Source organism: Pteronotus mesoamericanus, unplaced genomic scaffold (assembly GCF_021234165.1).
Source record: "Pteronotus mesoamericanus isolate MK-2021 breed Mesoamerican mustached bat unplaced genomic scaffold, CSHL_Meso_final contig_20, whole genome shotgun sequence".
NCBI classification, from domain to species: Eukaryota; Metazoa; Chordata; class Mammalia; order Chiroptera; family Mormoopidae; genus Pteronotus; species Pteronotus mesoamericanus.
The window spans coordinates 47,529,779-47,549,669 of NW_026555085.1; the positions used below are offsets into that span (position 1 = coordinate 47,529,779).

Below are 19,891 nucleotides of genomic sequence, written 5' to 3' on the forward strand. Positions count from 1 at the left end.
CAAAGATTTTGCTGGTTTCATATGGATGGGTCCATCAAGTTATTTGGAACACAGGCTTCTTTTTCCCCTCCCCAGTTCTCTAGATCATTGAACATTGTTGTTCACTTCCATTGAGTGTAGTCAACAGTTAAGTGAAATACCGGTACATTGAAATAGCCACTTGGCCACACACTGATGCATGGTCTCTTCTCCCAATTTCCCTCTTCCTCTAATAAATCTCCTGGCAACCCCTGTCCCGAAAACCTCACCCCACGGCAGCCCCCTTTCCTCACACTCTGAGAAGGTGACCTGTCCGCCACCTGGCCAGCCAGGACGAAAGGGGCATCGGCCCCTGCCTGGAGTGGGCGGCAGACCAGGGCCTTGGGACCCCACCTCCTCTGGCCCCCACTGTGCCCCCGCCGACCGCTGCGGGGCGCTGCGGCCCCAGTTTAGGAGCCGCGGTGGGGCTGGGCGGGGCGGAGGGCCCAGCGGGCGGGCAGCAGGCTCGGCCACAGGTAACTTGCGGGAGCGGGAGCGCAGACTGGAGAGCGGGCTACTGGAGGCAGCGGCGCTGGGCGGCGCCGAGGCCCAGGGGCCGCGGGAGCCAGCGGGAGCCCGTCCCCATCGTCTCATTTCACCCCCAACCCTGTCCCCGGCATCCGTTCCTGCAGAGGGGACGTCCAGCGCGGGAGAAAAAGGTACAGTTCGATCTGAGAGCCTCGCCCGCCACTCCTGGGACCTCTGATCTGGGGAGGGCGATGTCGGGGATGGGAGCGCTGCGCGTTCAGCGCCCCAGATCACCATCTACTTGGGGAGGAGTCTTGGAGCGCCTTGCCTTTTTCCTGCGGCCTCAGGGAAAGCCAGGGCCGGAGGGGTCTTCCTGGGGCGCCTCCCTTATCGCTTTGCTTCAGTTACCTCCCTACCTCCCTAGAATATAGAACTTGGGGGGGGGGGGAGCAGAGAACTTTATTGTTTTTGCTTGTTCCCCTCCCTTTCCTCCAATGAGTTCAAAGAGTTTGAAGAAAGTGGTGGTGGTGGTGGAGTTGCGGGGGTCGCCAGGTGTTTCTCCCAGGTGCTGTTTGCAGGCGCGAAGGAGGGTCACCTCTCATCGCCTGGCGCTCTCTGCCATCCCTGGGCCTTGGGGCCGGCCTCTGAGTGACCAGGCTCGGCTCGGACTCACCAGCATTCTTCCTCCCTTTCCGTCAGAGGGTGCGGGAGCTGGAGAGTGGGCTGTTCTCCTGTCGCAGAAAGACCTGCTCTGGCTGGAATTAAGCTTTGTAGAGTTAGCAAGTGGCATCTCCCAGACCAGAGAAAATCATCACGTTGTTTGGTTTGAGTTCAGATTCTTGTTTTGGGAATTTCAGTGGTGCTTCCGGTAGATTGGGGGGCGGGAGGGGAAGTGGAGGTGTGACCCGCGAGGGGCTTCAATTTCATAAAGCTGGTCAAGAACGTTTTTCCCTGAGGCTCGGTTAGATGGTTCAAGTAGTGGTTAAGAGACCCGCTTTGGGGTCATGAGATTGAGTCCAGATGCCACCACTTGTTATGTATGTGGCTTTGGAAAACCCCCTTATTTGAACTTTAGGTTTTAGAACTGTACATTGGGTGTATTATGCATAACCTGATAGTATTGTTGTGGAAATGAAATCATGCAAGTAAAATGCTTGCCAGAGTGCTCTTGAATGTTAGGCGTCCTTTCTTTGTACCTGTTGGATGATGATATTCATTCATGTTTAGGTAATGTTAGTGGAAAGAACCTAGGCAACGAAGACAGGAACACCTGGGTCCAGCATGGTCCCACACTGTCCTGATTGCTCCTGAGGTGAGATCTCCCAGCTTTAAAATAGCAATAGCAACCTATTTGTCTTACCCTTCGGAGGTGCAACTATCCATGTTTAGCTTCTATCATTTCTAGCAGGAGTTTTTTGTTGTTTTTTTTTAATTGACTATAAGTTACAATCAGAAGAGTTTTCTATCCTCAGGATCTTACAAGGGGAAAGGAGAGTAGAAGAAGATGAAAAAGAATAAGAGACACACACAAAAAACCCCCAACTAGTTGCATATTGTTTGAATAGTATAAATCAAGAGTGATAAAGAAATGCTAGTTTGTTAACTCCTTGTTTGTGGTCGGTAGCACCAAAAAGAACCATTGCTTTTTTCTTAAATTCATCAACCTCTCCAGAGCCTGTCCAGATAAGCATATAGTGAAGTAAAGACATGGGTTTTCAGTAAACTCTGCTTAGAGAAAAGGCACATTTCTAATTTCCAAGACCCTCCTATATGGGAATTCTCTTGCTACTACTGTGAAATGTACAAGGTCTATCCAGAAGGTATCCAGCCATGTAATATGAAAAATGGAGACATATATTGAAGAAGATACAAGATACAAGACATAGTACATATGACAATGACACCTTAGTCCCCTTCAAAGTAGGCACCTGGGGCCTCCCACAGTTCTCCCAGTCACCATCAGCTGCCCCGTCATATTTTCTTGAATCTCATTGATGGTCTGAAATTTCTTCCCTTTCAAAGGAGATTTTAGTTTTGGGAAAAGCCAGAAGTCGCAGGGCGCCAAATCTGGGCTGCAAGAGGGCTGAATCACCTGGGTGATTAAATGTTTTGTCAAAAAAACCTGTGCATGAAATGTGATGCATGATTGAGGTGCATTGTTGTGATGAAGCTGCCTATCACCAGTTGCTCATAGCTGCAGCCTTCTGAATCATCTGAATAGTTTCCATGGAGGACTGTTCAAGCTTAAGGCAAAATTTGATGCAGATTCGTTGCTCTAGTGGCTCAGTCATTTTGAATGTGATGGCCACACAGTACACATGCTCATTCAACAACATCTACTGCCCTTACTGACTGGTACAGTGAAGTCATCATTGCTCATGCAGGCTTACTCCGGTCCACTCTCCTTGGCTGTCAGGTTTACATCAATGTTGTACAAACCATTCACCTTCTATTAACAATGGCTGGACTTTTTCTGGGCCGACTTGTACATTCAGAAAGCATAAAACTTAGAGGTACAACTTAAAGAATAAGAACAGAACACACACGCAAGTGTCCATCACCCTCCTGAAGAACTGGAGCATCCCCAAGTCCTTGGAGCCCGCTATACCCGTCCCCATAGCATCCACTCACTTCTCCCCACAAGGAACCACTAGCCTGGATTTGTGTAAATTTTCCCCTTGCTTTTTACACTTAATATCTGATATGTGTTGACCCCAAGAAATAAGATAACTGCCAAGGACTCCTGGTGGCTAACTGGGCTCAAATTTAAAAACAGAGCCTAGCAGCCATTCCTAAACAGTGACTTCTCACACAAAGACATACTTCAGAGAGAAGCCTACACTAAATTGGTTGCCTCCCACACTGAACTGCCTGTTTGCACTGTATATGTGTCATCTGAGCCAACCCTTATAAAGGAGTTCTTGGAATCCCATTTCAACCAATAGGCCTGAGGCTTTCTCTGTCTAATCAGAGCTGTGTAGCTATATTCACATTAGCATTTTCACTAACCAATCAAAGAAGCTCTATTTTGACCAACCAGAACAGTGCTTTAATTTTTCAATTAAAAAAATTTTTTTTGAACAGTGCTTTTTTTGGACCAATAAAACTGCGGGGATTTGGAGCCCTCGTTTTCATGAGGATGGATCAATCAGGGACCAGGGAAGGGAGTTTCTTTCTATGTAAGTTAGTTCCCCTCTGGCTCAGAGAGTGCACTATCCCTTTCCGCTGGAGACTGAAGACTGCCAGTTAGCTGAGCTGGAGCTGGAGCTGAAGCTGAAGCATGGAAGATAGGTTAGCACAGCAGGACAGAGCTCTCTAGCCAGAGAAGGGCCTCACTCCAGGCCCTCCTCACAACTGTGCTGTTCCTCAACAGTTCTGTTTTATAACTGAGGTAACATGATTGAGCTCACAGCTGTGCTGTATCACAGTTGAGTTGTTTGCACCGAATAAAGTTTGCTTCTTCATAGCACCCCAAATTTTAAACACCTCAAATTTGATATTTCTGCTAAATTTGTTTTTAACAACCGTCGGTTGACATGGGAAAATCTCTGGGGGTGGGAAGTTTCCAAACGGGCATTGACACCATAACCGGGAGCACTCGTACAGGACTTAAAAGAACGATACTGAGAGTGAGATGTAAACCACAGAAAAGCTGATGGGGCGGTCTGTCAAGCCCTGGCTCCCCGCTTGCCTTGGCACAGGTGGGCGTGTTCTGTCTGCGTAGGGGAGGCCCAGTCTCTTCCAACATAGCTTGGAGGCTATAATTTTGAAAGCTCTGCTTGAGTACCTAAGAATTAGAAAAAACAGTAATTTGCGTGCATGTGTTTTAGAAGTCATTTTAAAAAATACAAATTATCCAGGGGACGCTGTGTGGGATTGGAAGGATTAAGCCAATCGAGAGTGAACTTTAAAAATGGTCTTAATCCAAATTCTTCTTTTTCTGATTATGATATTTGTGTTATGGACTTTGTTTTAAGTCGAAGCAAAGATTCCTAAATTTGGTTCATGGTGCCCTTAGTATCTCTAATTTTTCATGCCCTAGTGTAAGTAGTAGTCAGGTTCAAACAACATAATAAGTGTTTGTGTCAAAACAACATAGAAGGTGTTTGAAAAAATAATACATGTAATTGAAAGAAAAATATATTTTTAAAGATTTTATTTTTAGATAGAGGGGAAGGGAGGGAGGAGAGGGAGAGAAACATCAGTGTGTGGTTGCCCCTCATGAGCCCCCTACTGGGGACCTGGCCCGCAACCCAGGCATATGCCCTGATGGGAATCAAACCAGTGACCTTCTGGTTTGCAGGCTGGCACTCAATCCACTGAGCCATACCAGCAGGGGCTGAGAGAAAAATATTTTTACTATTATTCTTAAATAACCACAATTACCAACAGGATGTGTCCGTACTATTTCTCAAATCTTGGGATCAGATTGGATATCACCGCTTTCATTTCCTGTTCCACATTAATTTTTCTGCAGCACTTGCTTTTTTAGCACAGCAACCACTGAAAACCCAAACTTTGCAAAGATATGATGTCATTGACAGGAATATAATATGATTTGATGTGGAGACTGTGAACTACTCCCAGTCTTTAAGTTCAGCAGTGCCCAACATGTTAAGTACAGTATGTATGTTTCTCTTGAAATGTTTAAATAGCTTAAGTTGCTACAGCTCCCAGAGAACTGGTGTACAGTTTGGGAATTGTTGGTCTAAGGTGAAGCCCCCTTCGGGGGAGAGAGCAGTTACTAAGAAAAGGTCTGCTGAAATAGCCCCAGGTTAAGCTTCTGTGTGGAGTGGGCTAAGTCTTGGTTTTCTCATCTATATAAAATGGAATGGTGAAAGCCTCTTGTAGGGTCTTAAGAGAGTTAAGTTAGATCATGTATATAAAAGCATCTATAAAGGACCCGCAATACACCAGTCTCAAGAAATGGCAGCTTTTTTATGATTGTTAAATAGTACTAAATATCCAGTATTAGGTATGTATCGTTGTACCTATTTAAGAAGGGCCAGTGCCTGAAATCTCAAGCTTAGCACATAGATTATGAAGTAGTTCACATTATAAAATGATTCCTCATTTTTTAAACAGCAAACTCTGATGTACGACTGTGGCACTCGGTGACTTTTGCACCATTGTTGCAGCGCTCATTTTCACTTGCCAGTGTGTGCCCTGGCTTGAGGGGGGAGGTCATTACTAATCAGAGGGAGCAGGCCTGCGCCTGGCCAGTGCACTTCTGATTTCAGGAGGAAGGTACTTTGTCTTATGTCTTGGGAAGTTAGGACATGGGTTACAGGCCCGAAAATGTTTTGAGTAGGATTTGATTTATGCATATTCTTACATCATAGAGAGGCAGATAATCTTTGCAGATGAAACAGTTCTGTTACACAGCAGAGCATCACATGCTATTTCCTATCAATAAGTGGTACTTGTCAATCCTCCAAGAAACGGCTGACTTGCATAACGGCATTGCAGATGGCTCTCATGGCCTTTTAGAAAACATAGACCTTTCCTCCCATTGTCCAGAGCCCAAGCCCAAGCTAGGACCTGGGATACTTGAACAATTTGTAAGAATACACTCAGTAGAGATGTTTCCCTAGTGTAGTTGTTGGTTTTTATTGTTGCCTTCTTCTGTCATTGATGTTTGGGAAGCTTGTACAGAACCACAGGTGATGCTTCCAAGTTGAAATAAATATGAGTGGATAAAATTTTTAACTGTTTTGTTTTGGTTCCTGTTGTTGTTGTTGTTGTTGCTCTATAAAAACTGAATATTTGTGTGGGATGGAGAAACTATGTGGTTCTTGTTAACAAATTGTTTCCTTTTTTTCCCATTTGATGCCCACAGATAAATTATCAGCATTATTTTTATTTAATATATTGCTCCTTTAAAAAAAAAAAACTAAGAATTTCAAATCTTTCTCTGGTTTAGACTGATTATAACTAATTTTTAACATTTTATGGTTTTAGGGTATAAAGTAGAAAACTACATTGTAGGTAATAAAATATGGATTAGAATGAATTATTCCCCCTTTTTATCTGCTACTCTTTTACCTAGAAAATTGACAAAGTTTGAACATCCATTTAACTATTAGAATCTGATATTTTAGACACTAAGTGCTTTGGGAAATGCTGGACTCAGTATTTTCATATAAAACTGGGACAGGGTGTATAAGGATTAAAACATTTAATTTAAATTTAGGGGTTGATTGGCATCTGAATGGACTGAACTCAGTTTTTGCATCACTGATTTGTCCTTGGTTCAAGAATGGAGAGTATAGGAAATCTTTCTGTCCATGATATTTAAAAAAAAAAAGTGGAGATTTGCAAATAGTAACCAAGAATAGAGAAGCTCGAAGTAAACGAATCCTAATAGCTAAAAAGGAATGGCAAGGCCTTTTTGTGTTTGTTTTTGTTTATGTTTCCTAAAGGGCATATACCTTGAGAAATGTTTCTAAAATGAACAGAAATGGAAGAATAAGGCTGATTTTCCGCAGAGTTAGGATGTAGATAAGAGATGAATAAAGAACTTAGTTCTCCTGAGGGTGTGACCTTTTCCACTTTCCCTTTAGGAGCCCTGCTCTCCATGAACTGGTCAAGATGGACCAGGCAGAGGGAGATTTGGGCCTCGGGGGACAGAAGGACAAGGGTGAACATTAGGAAACATGGCCACCACCTCACCGTGGAGTTCTAGATGATTTCTCAGAGCCTCAGTTTTTACCAAAGAAGGGGGCCAGATCAAAATATTTCTTTTAAAAGTATATACTTCTGTGAAATTAGACATACAGTGGACAAGCAGTTCTTTTGTTCTTCCACAGCCCTGGAGAGGAGTGCCCCCCGTCACCCTGATCGTTTGTGGACCAAAAAGAACTAATGAGATTGTTGACCTGATGTGTGTAATCTGATGATTTCCTTTTACGAGGAACCTCAGTAGCTTACTGCGCAGTGTCCTTTAAGACTGTGTGTCTGTACATTCACATTCTAGAATATAAACCAAAAGTACCATTTTATTCTAAAACTTGATTCCAATGTCAGCACATTTATATCCTTCAGTGAATTAGAGTTTTCAGTTTAAAAAAATTCTGCATTGCAGTCTGACTCCAGGAAAGTCCCGCGGGAATATGATCTACAAGGAAATTGCCACTAGGTGCTGAGATTAGGAGCGTTAAGGCTTTTCCCCCTCTGCATCTTCATGAAGATTTTATAGGCTTCTTGAAATGAACATATATTAACTTTATAATCTGAAAAATAATAAATCAGGGAAAAAGCTTTTAAAATTATACAAGAAAATTTAGTATTAGTCAAATGTATTTTTAAAAGAATAGTTTGTTCCTATAGTGAAATTACTTAGATATCCTACTAACTAAAATGTCTGCTTAATGAGAGGTAAAAATTTAGTGACATGAGGTGACTTTTGTTATCATACTTATATGATAGTGATTTGAATTTATTATGAGGATAAAAATAAACCAAATCATGAATAATAAACTTGGAAAATTTCTGAACAGATTTTTCATAAAACTAAAAGTTATTTTTCTTTCTTTGTCAGGGATAACATGCCTCATGCCAGTATTAAACTTATTTTTTAGCTAGAAAATGCCAAGTGAAGTAACTATAAATCTCAGAATGAAATTCTGAATTTGACGCAATTTAGGTAGAATGCTGAGATGCACTATATTCTGTTTTATATTAGGCCATATGTAGTGTAAAATATCCAAGGACCAGAGAACAGACTTCTTGAGTGGGACATATGGATGCATTTGAGTATCCCAGATAGGCCCTTTAAATACTTTTAGCCACCTTTTGTTCAGAGGCATGGGCTTCAGAGCTGGTCTTGCTGGATTTTGTTGATCTTGCCGCCTATTGGTTGTAAAACTTTTTGACAATTTGGTTGTAAAAATTTATGCCTCTATTTCCTAATCCGTGAAACAGGGATTTGAAACAGCTCTTTACCCTAATTGTGGTGGTGTTTACATAAATCTATATATGTGATCAAATTCAAAGAACACACACACATACACACACACGTGCACACACACACACACACAGTGAGCACATGGAAAAAGTGAAATCCAAATAAGGTCTATAGTTTGGTTAATATATTACACCAATGCCCATTTCCTTGTTTTGATAATTGTACTGTGGTTATGTAAGATATTATCATTGGGAGATAGGGTACATGGGAACTCTCTGTACTATTTAAAAATTTTATTTTAGAGAGAAAGAGAAATATTGATTTTGTTGTTCCACTTATTTATGCATTCATTGGTTGATTCATTTATGTGCCCTGAACGAGGATTGAATTTGCAACCTTGATTTATTGGGACAATGCTCTACCCAGCTGAGCTACCCAGTCAGGGCCTCTGTATTATTTTTTATTGTGGTAAATATATATAACAAAATTTACCACTTTAATAACTTTTATGTATGCAGGTCAGTGGCATTAATTACATTCACACTGTTGCGTAATCATCAACACCTCCATCCCTAGAACTTTCCATCATTCCATGCTGACATTGTGCACCCACTGACCAATAACTCCCCAACCCCCTCTCCCTCCAGCCCCTGGTAACCACTGTTCTGCTTTCTCTATCAGTTTGATTACTAGATGCCTCATATAAGTGGAATCATATAATATTTATCCTTTTGTGACTGGCTTATTTCACTTAGCACAATGTCTTTGTGGTTTGTGCACTATTTTTGCAACTTCTATGTGAGATTAATCCTAATTCAAAATAAAGTTTTAAAAAGTAAAAAAAAAAAAAAATCCATTGATGGTGCCCCACTACTGGACTGTACCAAGGCACGGAGTTTAGGGACAGTGCAAGGTGGCCAGAAAAGCCAGGGGGGGATATTAGTACCTCTCCTTCCCTCCCACTTCTCATCCCTAGTCATAGGAGAAGAGATGGAAAAAGTGGCTATATCATCTCTTGTATACGGAAGTATCTGCATTATTTATTAGTGGGTTCCTATAACAACCTGAGGTGTAGCTATTAAATCTCCAACTAAAATTGGAATTCTTTCTTTTCATCTTCTTATTAGTGGGTGAGAAAAATTTTTTAAATTTATTTTTTCCATTACCATTTACCTCCCCTATACCCTCTGCCACCTCCACCGCCCGCCCCTGCAGCCCCACGACCACCACACTGTTGTCTGTGCCTGTGAGTTCCTTCTCTTTTTTTTTCTTTCTCTTTTTTTCTTCTTTGCTCCGTGCCTTCTTCCCTACCCCCCAAATCCAAATTATTTATCTGGGTTTCAGTGCTGGGCTCAAATAGGTCCCAGAATTTAGGTATAAGTATTTAAATGAATGCTCATATGTGTATTTGAGGAGAAGCATTCCATAGCTCTCAGCAGATTCTCAGATGGTTCCTTAACCCAAAAATTAAGTTAGTTAGCACTATAAGAACATACTGTTTATAGAGCTCTACCCACCCCACTATAAGCTCTTTTCCTTGAGTGTCTTAGCCTCTTTCAGGTCTCTGGTGTATCTTTCCCCTACCAGCCTCCAGAGGCTCACTTTCTGCTAAAACTTGGGATAAGCCTAGACCGGTCTTGCCCCTCAGATCTTCCTGTGGTTCACCTATATCCTACAAACTACAGGACCCTCAAGAACCAGAAGCGCCCAGAGTAAACTATCTTGGAGTCCCCACTAGGGCAGATAGAAGACTAAGGTCTCTGTGTGTGGCACTCTGTCTGACAACTGTCATGTCTCTCCCTGCCCTCCTTAAGCTCCAGAAAAGTGGGAAGAAAATACTTGAGGTACACAGCTGTAGAAAAACTCATTAAGTGGTACCCAGGAACTGAAGTTTAGTATATTCTGCCTTGGAGACTGCACATTTAATTTCCAGATTGTCTTCTGGTGTACACTTTATGTTTAAATGCATTATAAGTATATAATACATTTTACCTTGTATAGTAACCAATGATTTAGGAGAGCCCTTGCATTGATTTATTGTTATAAAAGATGTTAAGTATCAGAATTTATTTAATAAATAGGGTTCTCCAGTCACGCAGACCAGTTTTTAACCCATGTGAATCAATTGCATAAATGGTAAAAATTGTAACTTGCTTTTTTACACACGACTCCTCAATATTTGCTTTTATCTTAGAAACCCTTCAGTAAATCATGATTTGACTCTTTTAGTCAATTCAAATATATTCTGTTAAGAGTGGCTAACTTTGTAACAAACATCTCCAAATCTTGGTGGCATAACCTAGTAAAAATTTATTTCTAGCTCATACAAGCTTAAATCTGTAATTACTGGGTGGGTAGCTCTCCTAGTTTGCTCTTCTTCAGGTGACTGAAGGATAAAAAAAGCTCCTGCTATCTTGTGATGCCACCATCTTCAACATGTAGTCTCCAGTGAGTGTTACAAGAAGGAACAGATTATGGAAAAGGCAAACTAGATTACCTACCTCCACCACTTCTGCTTAGATTCCAGAACCAATTTGTAGCCCAATCTCAACTGAAGGAGGCTGGGAAATGTCGTCCCTGGATGGACAGCTGCATCTGAGCAATAATCATTCACTTTGGAAGGGGAACAGAACTCTTTTGTGGATATGTAGCTATCTTTTATACCAATGTGCAAAGTATTTTATTGGTTAGTTAACTAACTCCCTTCATGTGATTTATTTCTCACTTTAAAAACACCTGTATATAATATTTTGTCATTGCAGTTTAAGATGTAGATGAGATCTCTAGACAGGAAACAATTGTATCATAAGTGCTCTGTAAACAAATAAAAATGGGATTAAGCCGTGTAGGTTCATAATTTGTTAGGGAATGAGTGAAACATATTTAACTTACTCAGAGTCATCCAACCATGTAGAGAATTGTGCATTTGAGAAAGATGGAACAGGGGCAGATTAGCAGGGAACAAGAATATGCATGTCTTATTGGCTTCATAAATGTTATCGTAACAGTTTAGAACTAATTCAAGCGGCTGGCAATAGGCATGTGAAGCTTTCTTCCCTTCCAAAAAAAAAAGCAGTCTTCTCCTTGGAATGTATTGCACAATCACAAAATGTATGCAGTACTTCTATTTTTTTCCTCTCAAGGGAAACTAAAGTTATAAGATTTGGACCTGTTTATCTTATTTGCTTGAGGTAGATTTGTGCCTAAGGACACCTTTTGGCTACAAAAGGAACATATTGAGGGACTGAAAAATGATCATGTGAAAGATCCCAGTACCCCGTTGGAGTGATCAAAAAATGGTCCACAACTTTAGTAGTGTACACGAACTATAGTAATGCTTCATTGATCCAGTACTGGTTGAGATTGGGCTGTTCTTCTTAAGGAAAGGGTCCAAATAATCAATATTTACCATCTTCTAAGTCCTAATATTAAAAAAAAACAACTTGTGTTTTATGGTGCACATGTTGGAATTAAAGAGGCACTAGGCCAAAGTACAGTAAATTATAGCCCTGGGCCGTATCTAGTCCACTGCTGTTTTGTAAACAAAGTTTTATTAGAACACAGCCGTGCTCATTAGTGTCCACACTGTCTGGCCGCTGTCACACTGTTCCAGCAGAGCTGAGGACCTCGCTGAGACCACGAAGCCCACAACACCTAGTATACTTACTCTCTATTACTTTCCAGAAAAAGTTTTGCTAAACCCGGCAGTGGAGATAAAATTAACATAATTTGGGATGAGAGTAACTCTGTTCCTAGTTAGGATTTACTTAATCTCTCTGACTCAATCATCTCACCATTATAATGGGGATAATAAAACTACCTAATGAGTTAAATAAGGCAGATTTTTTTAATTAAATGATTTTAGGCAAATTACTAAATTTATCTTCTAGTTTGCTACCTACTATCTATTTAGATAGCTTCCTTAGACCAATACTTTTCAAACTTTCACATGTGAATCATCTGGGGAATCCCTTAAAATTCTCAGATTCCCACTGTCACTCCCTGGACTCTGATTTAGTGGGTCCGGGGAGGTGCACGCCTCACAGCGAGCACCCTGGGTTACGATGCAGGGGGCCTTTACTTTAAGCAACTCAGACCCTTGTGGCAACTTGCCTTTTGGTCCCTAGAAACAGTTTCTCTGGCCATTGTAGATGTGCTCCTTGTCTCACCCAGTATTGAAGCCTTGCCGACTTGATAAGGGAGCTTGGAACCAGGAGGGGAGTGCCCAGGGGACGGTCGTCATCGGCATTCTGAACACGTGCAGGGAGCCCCAGCCAGTGGGCTTATCCTATAAATCAAATCATTCACTGCCTGACTTCACCACCTAGAGAGCCATCTGTGGCCCTGTTTCCAAATGGAAATAATGGTAGGAAAACCGGCCCTGGGGCTTTAGCGAGTGTGGCCGGCTTACACTGGAGCACAGTGTGCCTATTGAAGCTGACGTTAGCACATGGCCCTGTTAGCTCTCTTTTAGAACCAAGGTAAATGTTAATAGCAGAAGGAGTTACCAGGAGAGGAAGAACCTAAGTCCTGGTGCTTTATAGGTACTTTAAGAACGGATGCTTATTTAATTTATAATTTCCTTAATCTCCAGAGTGCATTATCCTGGGTTGTGGAATATTTAATGAAGGGCTTGCTCACGGAAGCCTTTGTTTTCCTCCATTTGCGATTCAAAAACATAGTAAAGAGCTTCAAAACCCATCATGAATAATAGCAAAATCCCATGGCACCTGTTGGATTTTCAAATAAGACAGAAAAAATTGAGATCCCACCCGCCCCTGCCAAAAACCCCAAATCCAAAAAATAAATAAATGAAAACTTGAAGACTGGATCAGTAATTCTTAAGATGAGTACAGCTTTGTTGCTGCATTCAGAGCACTGCTTTAAAGCTGAGGATCAGGTACTTTAAACATTTGTCACCTTTGTCACCCTGCTGACATAAAGCCTGGATGTCTGATTGATGTAAGCCAGGGCATTTTGTACTCTGAATGTAAGGAAACACTTTACTAGCCAGTGAAGAATTTACAACTTATTTGATACCTTTCTGTTGGGACACATCTAGGGAAATTGATTACAAAAATATTTCAAAAATCCTGTATGAGATTATCAAAGAATTCCTTTAAATAGTGATTTCCCTTCAACCCAGGATATTTAATATATGATTAGAATTACTACAATTCAGAGAATACCCTCTCTTCAGGAGCCCATCATTGCCAGAAAGGTAGGGGTACTGCTGTGGAACACATTCTCAAAAGGTTTAGAAATAAACAGCCATATTCTATTATTATTAAAATGATAGTTTTAAATCATTTCTTTCCCCTCCTCCAAAATATGTAACAGGTCTTACTTATCTCTAGATACCAGAATTTTTTTCCCTTTCTATTGCTAAATCCTTGAGAAAAGGCCATTTTGAAGAAAATTAAGCTTAGGTCTTTAAATTTTTTTTTTTAGATTATTGGTATGTTTTTTTAAATTGAGATATAATTGACATGTGACATTATGTTAGTTTCATGTGTACAACATAATGATTTGATATATAGTGAGATGATTACCACCCAAAGTCTAGTTAACATCCATCACCACATTTAGTTACAAATATTTTTATAATAATAATAATATTTTAATAATATTAACTATTATTTTGATATACCAAAAACAAGTTTTCTTGATGCTCAGTGCATTTCTGTCTTTGTAATCCTAAATTCACTAATTTACATTTTTTTCTTGATGTTTGAAGACTCAAAAACACAACACTGTGCTTATAATCAACTGGTTGTGTTAAAAGTGATCATGGTTTTATGCCTCTAAAAATAGAATAAAAAATATTGTTTCTTATATACTTCTTTCTCCAGCCTTTTGAAATTACCTTAATGTCAGGGACATTTACTTGGAGAGTAAGAGAATAAATCATAAGAGACTTTTTGTATTTGTTCTGAATTTACTAGCCAACTAACTTGGAGGAAAGTTAATAACCCAGTTCTATAGGGTGTACTTGTTAGTGTTAATAAAAGCTATGTAGAAAGTGGAGAGAACACATATTCCCCAATTCAGTAAGCCAATAAAAGCCATGATGGATTTTGTATGAACAATACAACATCAGAGGCTATTAGCGTACTTAAGTGAGGGGGAAGATGTTATGTTATAGCGCTAAATCTAGAAGAAAAGACCAAGTATTGATTGTAACCTATTCTAATATCATAAATCCACAGTGGCACTGCCTTGGCCCCACAAAATAAATGGCATTCATTAAGTTTGTGTGTATTGTTACCTTAGGATTAGGGAAGCAAAATGTTTTACTGTTCTCTGCAAAGGCCAGCCCCTCCATCTGAAAAATAATTTAAGAAAAAGTTGTTAAGTCAGTGACTCTCTTTTGGCCTCCCTGCTAGCATTAAGTAATGTGGCTAAAAACCCCACGCCTCCACATTCAAACCTAGCTGAATTACCTCTCTTGGAAATGGACAATAAAGATGCCCTTCAGGGGAAGTCTGTTTCATGGGAGACTGGCAGGCTTTAAAGACATGAGTGCAGGCCTGGCTGCCAAGAAGGCCTGGGCTCTGGTTTCATGTCTGACAGCAGCCTTTGTGCCCTCTGCCAAATCACTTTCCTACTTCTGTGGCTTTTTTTTCCTTTTCTCTTAGAAAGGTGACCACAGACAGGTTCATTGACTAGTCCCATGCTCTCATGGATTTAAGTCACAGAAACATTTTTTTAGCTTAACAAGTTATTGTAAGGCAACTACCTATAAATCTGCCATGCTGGTCAGGAAGGAGAACTTGGCCAGTCACCCAGAGCTCCTGCTCTGTTGCATCCCTCCCTCCTTGCACAGTAACTGCAGGCTGCGCACGTCTTGCAGCCACTGCAGTACCATGAAGGTGATAGTACATGATGAAACCCTGATAAGCTGTCTTAATAATCACTGGGGCAAGTGCGATTGTTCCAGGACCTTTAAACATTTGGTCAAAACGTTAACAGCTCTTACTGTTATAATTACATAGGGAAATGAAAAAATAGTGAACTTTAGTAGACTGTAAATTAAACCACTAGCAACATTGAGAATTAAACTTTTATTTCTTTGTAAAAACATCACAAGTAGTTTGAACAATGTTTGCCGCCTTCTTTCCATCCTCTCCCTTATAATCTAGGACAAACATCTTTGCTAAGCCTTGATGAGTTTTCAGACTCCTTTTTTGAAGTTTGGATCCGTTCCCAAAATTTATCCTTGGTGCTTTCAATGTTGTAAAGTATCTCTGAGAGTTCCTTTAATGTGAAGTTTTTGCCAGTATCATCGCTTCATCCTTTTTATGTCTGACACTTTCCTCATTTATGTAGATAAGTTCCCTTACTGAAGTGCCTTTGGTTGCACATCTAGCTTCTTCAAATGGTAGCAGAATTAGCAGTCCCATGGCCAGCTATTCCTTCTGTAACTCCATTCCATTCAAATTTTACTTCCAAATATTATGACCTTCCATTTTTTTGCTGCACTTTCTTCTTTGTTGGCCAATTTCATCTTTCAGTTGTTCGTTTTGGTAAATGTTATGTGGGTGTATCACTGGGAGACAGGAAGGCAATACAAGTACATTGTGTGTTATCTGTGTGTGAACTGTGTAACATGAGGAGTAACCCATCACTGACAGACTTTGAAAGAAGTGATGTGATTGGTCACTGATGATGATGCATGTATATTAATTATGTTGTGATTGGTAGTCTGAAGAGCTATTAATGGGGTTTGTACTTTCTGCAGTTTCTCAAAATTAATACACTGTTGGGAAATGAGATTTGAACCATGTTGTTGGAGAACTGGTATAATTTAATTAACCTGTGAGAACTGAAATTGTATGTGCTAGAGCCATGTAAAATGAAGGCTGCCTGTATATTTCTAACTTTCATAGTAATCTCTTCCTTGTAATTTTTTATAGTTCTATAACCAAGTGTGCATCTTTAGACCCTGTGGTTTAGTGTTGTTTCTTCAAATGTTTTTGTTATGTATTTAAAAAAAATTTTATTTATTGATGTTAAAGAGAGAGAGGGGAAGACAGAGAGAAAGAATCATCAGTTTGTTGCTCCCCCCACACACGGATTCATTGGTTGATTCTTGTGTGCACCGCAACCAGGGAGTGAACCCACAACTCTGGCACATAGCGACAAGGCTCCAGCCAACTGAGCTACCGGCCAGGGCCTGAGTCTTTTTTTTTTCCCTCCAGTCAATGGGTTTCCCCTTAGCATTAGTTTGCCAGGGCTTCCATCACAAAGTATGACAGACTGGGTAGCTTAGACAGCAGAAATTTATTTTCTTGCCCTGGTTGGATTTCTCAGTTGGTTAGAGCATCATCCCAATACACCAAGGTTGCGGGTTTGATACCTGGACAGGGCATATACAAGAATCAACCAACAAATGCATAAATAAGTGGAATAACAAATCAATCAATCTTTCTTTCTGCTCCTTCCCTCCCTCCCTGAAATCAGTAAATAAAAATATTTAAAAAAAGAAAGAAAAGAATTTATTTTTTCACAGCTCTGGAGCCTGGAAGTCCCAGATCAAGGTATTGGCAGGTTTGCTTTCTTCTAAGGCCTCTGTCCTTGGCTTGCCAGAGGCCCACCTTCTTGCTGTGATGTGTTATCACGTGGTCTTTCCTCTGTGTGCTTGCATTCCTGGTGTGTCCTTCTCTTCATTTAGGACACCAGCTTTACTGGATTGTGGCCACCTTAATAGCCTCTTTTAAACTTAATTACATCTTTGAAGGCCCTGTCTCCAAATACAGTCATATTTTCTGAGGTACTGGGAGTTAGAGCTTCAGAATATGAATTTTGGGAATTTTGGGAGGGAAATAACTTGGCTAATAACACCTTCCATTCCTTTCTTTTCTTTACTACTTACCTATCAAAACAGTTAAGCTGTTTGACCATAAGTCACATAAACTATAAACCACAGTCACATAAACATTTTGTTAAAGAGTCAGGATCATTCATGAAGGACACCATTGGAAATCAGGCCCAGATTATGTTGAGTAAAATTACATCACTGTTACTGTGGCTTTATATCAAATCACCCCAAAACTTGGCAGCTTAAAACAGCAGTACTTATTATCTTTGAAAGTCTTGTAATTCAGGAATTAGAGAGTGACCTAGCTGAGAGGTTCTGACTCTGGTCTCTCAGGGAGATTGTAATCAGATGCAGCTGGGGCTATGGTCATCTTAAAAACTTGACTGGGGCCCCTGACTTGTGTGGTTCAGTTGGTTGGGCATTGTCCTGCACAGCAAAAGTTCATGAGTTCAATCCCTGGTCAGGACACATGCCTGGGTTGCGGGTTCAGTCCCTCATCAGGACGCATAGGAGAGGCAACCGGTTGATGTTGCTTTCCCTTCCCCTCTCTCTATAAATAAATAAGTAAGTAAGTAAGTAAATAAATAAATAAATGAAAGCAAGCTTGGCTGGGGAAGGAGGATACACTTCTACGATGTGTCACCAATGTGGCTGGTATGTTGTTGATGGCTGCTGTGGGGAAGCCTCTCAGTTCCTTTCCCCATGACTGCTTGAATGTTGTCATGGCATTGAAGCCATTTTACACCCAAGTGAGTAATATAAGAGGCAAAGACATTGTCACTTTTCACTTTGTTCTCTTGGTCACACAGATCCAGCCTTGATTCACTGTGGGAGGGACTTCACAAGGTCATGAATACTAAGAAGTATGGGTTAATGGGTGTCCTCTTGGAGACTGGCTGCCATAAATTAGATGGGTAAAAAACGTCTTATTTTCGGGAAACCTATTTGCAAATCTATGGCTTCAAATGCTTCCTTACTGACATGCATGTCATCAAAATCAAACACATCAAAAAATTAAATGAGTTTTTTCCTACTTCACACTTAATGAGTTAGTATTTTAAGAGTTTTCAAGATAAGTTTTTATGCTCAATTTCTATGTCTGACTCAAAACTTTATACTAGTCCAAATACATACATTTATCTATTAGTAGATTTCTCTTCAGCTTTAATCATTCATCTGAGGTACTCATCTTAAATCAAATGGTGATCCTGAACTCTAAACTGTGGCAGGAGGAATTTTGGCTTATGTTACTAGGAAATAGTGTGACTTACAGGTCAAAGTTACTAACCCTGAAATTTTTCTGAATGAACCCTCAGGAATTAATTGAACTATATTTTTCTCAGTTTTTTAGTCTGTTATATGAAAAGAGAATTTATAATTAATCTATTTTAATGGTAAAACTAATAAATGAATATTGTGAGAGGAAATTGATGGTTTTGAGATATAACTTTATGAAGGAGGAGAATGTGTGGGAAATTCCACTGAGGGGCTGTGGGCTTGCCCAGTTCTGAGCCTGCGGGGCGCCCTTGGGTTCAGCACCACGGGCAGCTACTCCGGCTGCCCACCGTGGGTCCACCCTCCGACCTGAAACGGGGCAGTGGCAGAGCAGCCTAGGGCAATCTGGGAGGGAGTGCTCTGCTGGAAATGTAGATATCTCTTGTCCTGGTGGTTCACAGATTTCATCCTCATTTAAATTTCCTTTTTGGGATAGTCTCTGTTCTTCCAAATTAGCATGTCTTTAAGTTCACCGCCTCAATTTCTGTAAATCCAGCAATCATTCAGATGAGCCTCTGGTTAATCAAAAGCTCCTGTTCCGAAGAACTGGACTCTTTAATGTTCATTCTTGTCCAGTTCTTCAGCCACTGTTTCCACCTCTACTAAAAATCATTTATCTAGCTTCACAGCCTGGTAAGGCTTAGGGTTGTTTTTATTTAAACATGATGACAATTGCAACCAGATGTGTCAGGCCTCATCTTTACTTCTTTCCGTAGATACTACTCTGCTGAATTATTATGGACAAAGAAAAGAGACAATAGTATTTCTAATGCTTTTGGAACTATGCTGTTACTATAGAAAATTGATTAAATATTATCCTTGGCTCTAGAGAGTATACATTCTAGGAAATAAATCATTTTACTTTTTTAAAAAGATTTTATTTATTTTCAGAGAGAGGGGAAGGGAGGGAGAAAGAGAGGGAGAAAAACATAGATGTGCAAGAGAAAAATCAGTTGGTTGCCTCTCACACCCCCCAACCAGGGACCTGGCCTGCAACGCAGGCATGTGCACTGACTGGGAATCCAATCGGTGACCTTTCAGTTCACAGACTGATGCTTAATCCACTGAGTCACACAAGCCAGGGCAAATCATTTTACTTTTGATTCAAATAATTCTCTTTCCTTTGTGGCATGTTTTTAGAAATTGTCCTGTTGGGGCTCTTCCTCATGTTTTCAAATTGAGGGTCCCGAAGGCCTTTTTCTAGAGCACAGCAGGTAGAGGAGTAATGGGACTCCAAAGATCATGATCACAGAGACGGGAAACTTGACTGACGGTGATCCATTTGGGTGGTAATGGAGTTACCATCAAATTAACTTTTTCCTTTTTTTGAGAAAGAGGATATAGGCAATATTTATAGGAAAAACCAACTTAGATAAGCAACTATTAAAATCAGAGGAACTTCA

The 19,891-nt window shown here is 40.5% G+C and overlaps 1 protein-coding gene across 1 annotated transcript in view; it reads left to right on the forward strand.

The window, feature by feature from the left end:
* The first annotated feature begins 558 nt into the window (after window positions 1-558).
* Window positions 559-19,891, forward strand: part of ANKRD6 (ankyrin repeat domain 6) — a 183,522-nt gene continuing 164,189 nt past the window's right edge. Inside the window, exon 1 of the mRNA XM_054569711.1 lies at window positions 559-677. The gene's annotated coding sequence lies outside the window, so the exon portion shown is untranslated. The remainder of the gene's footprint in view (window positions 678-19,891) is intronic.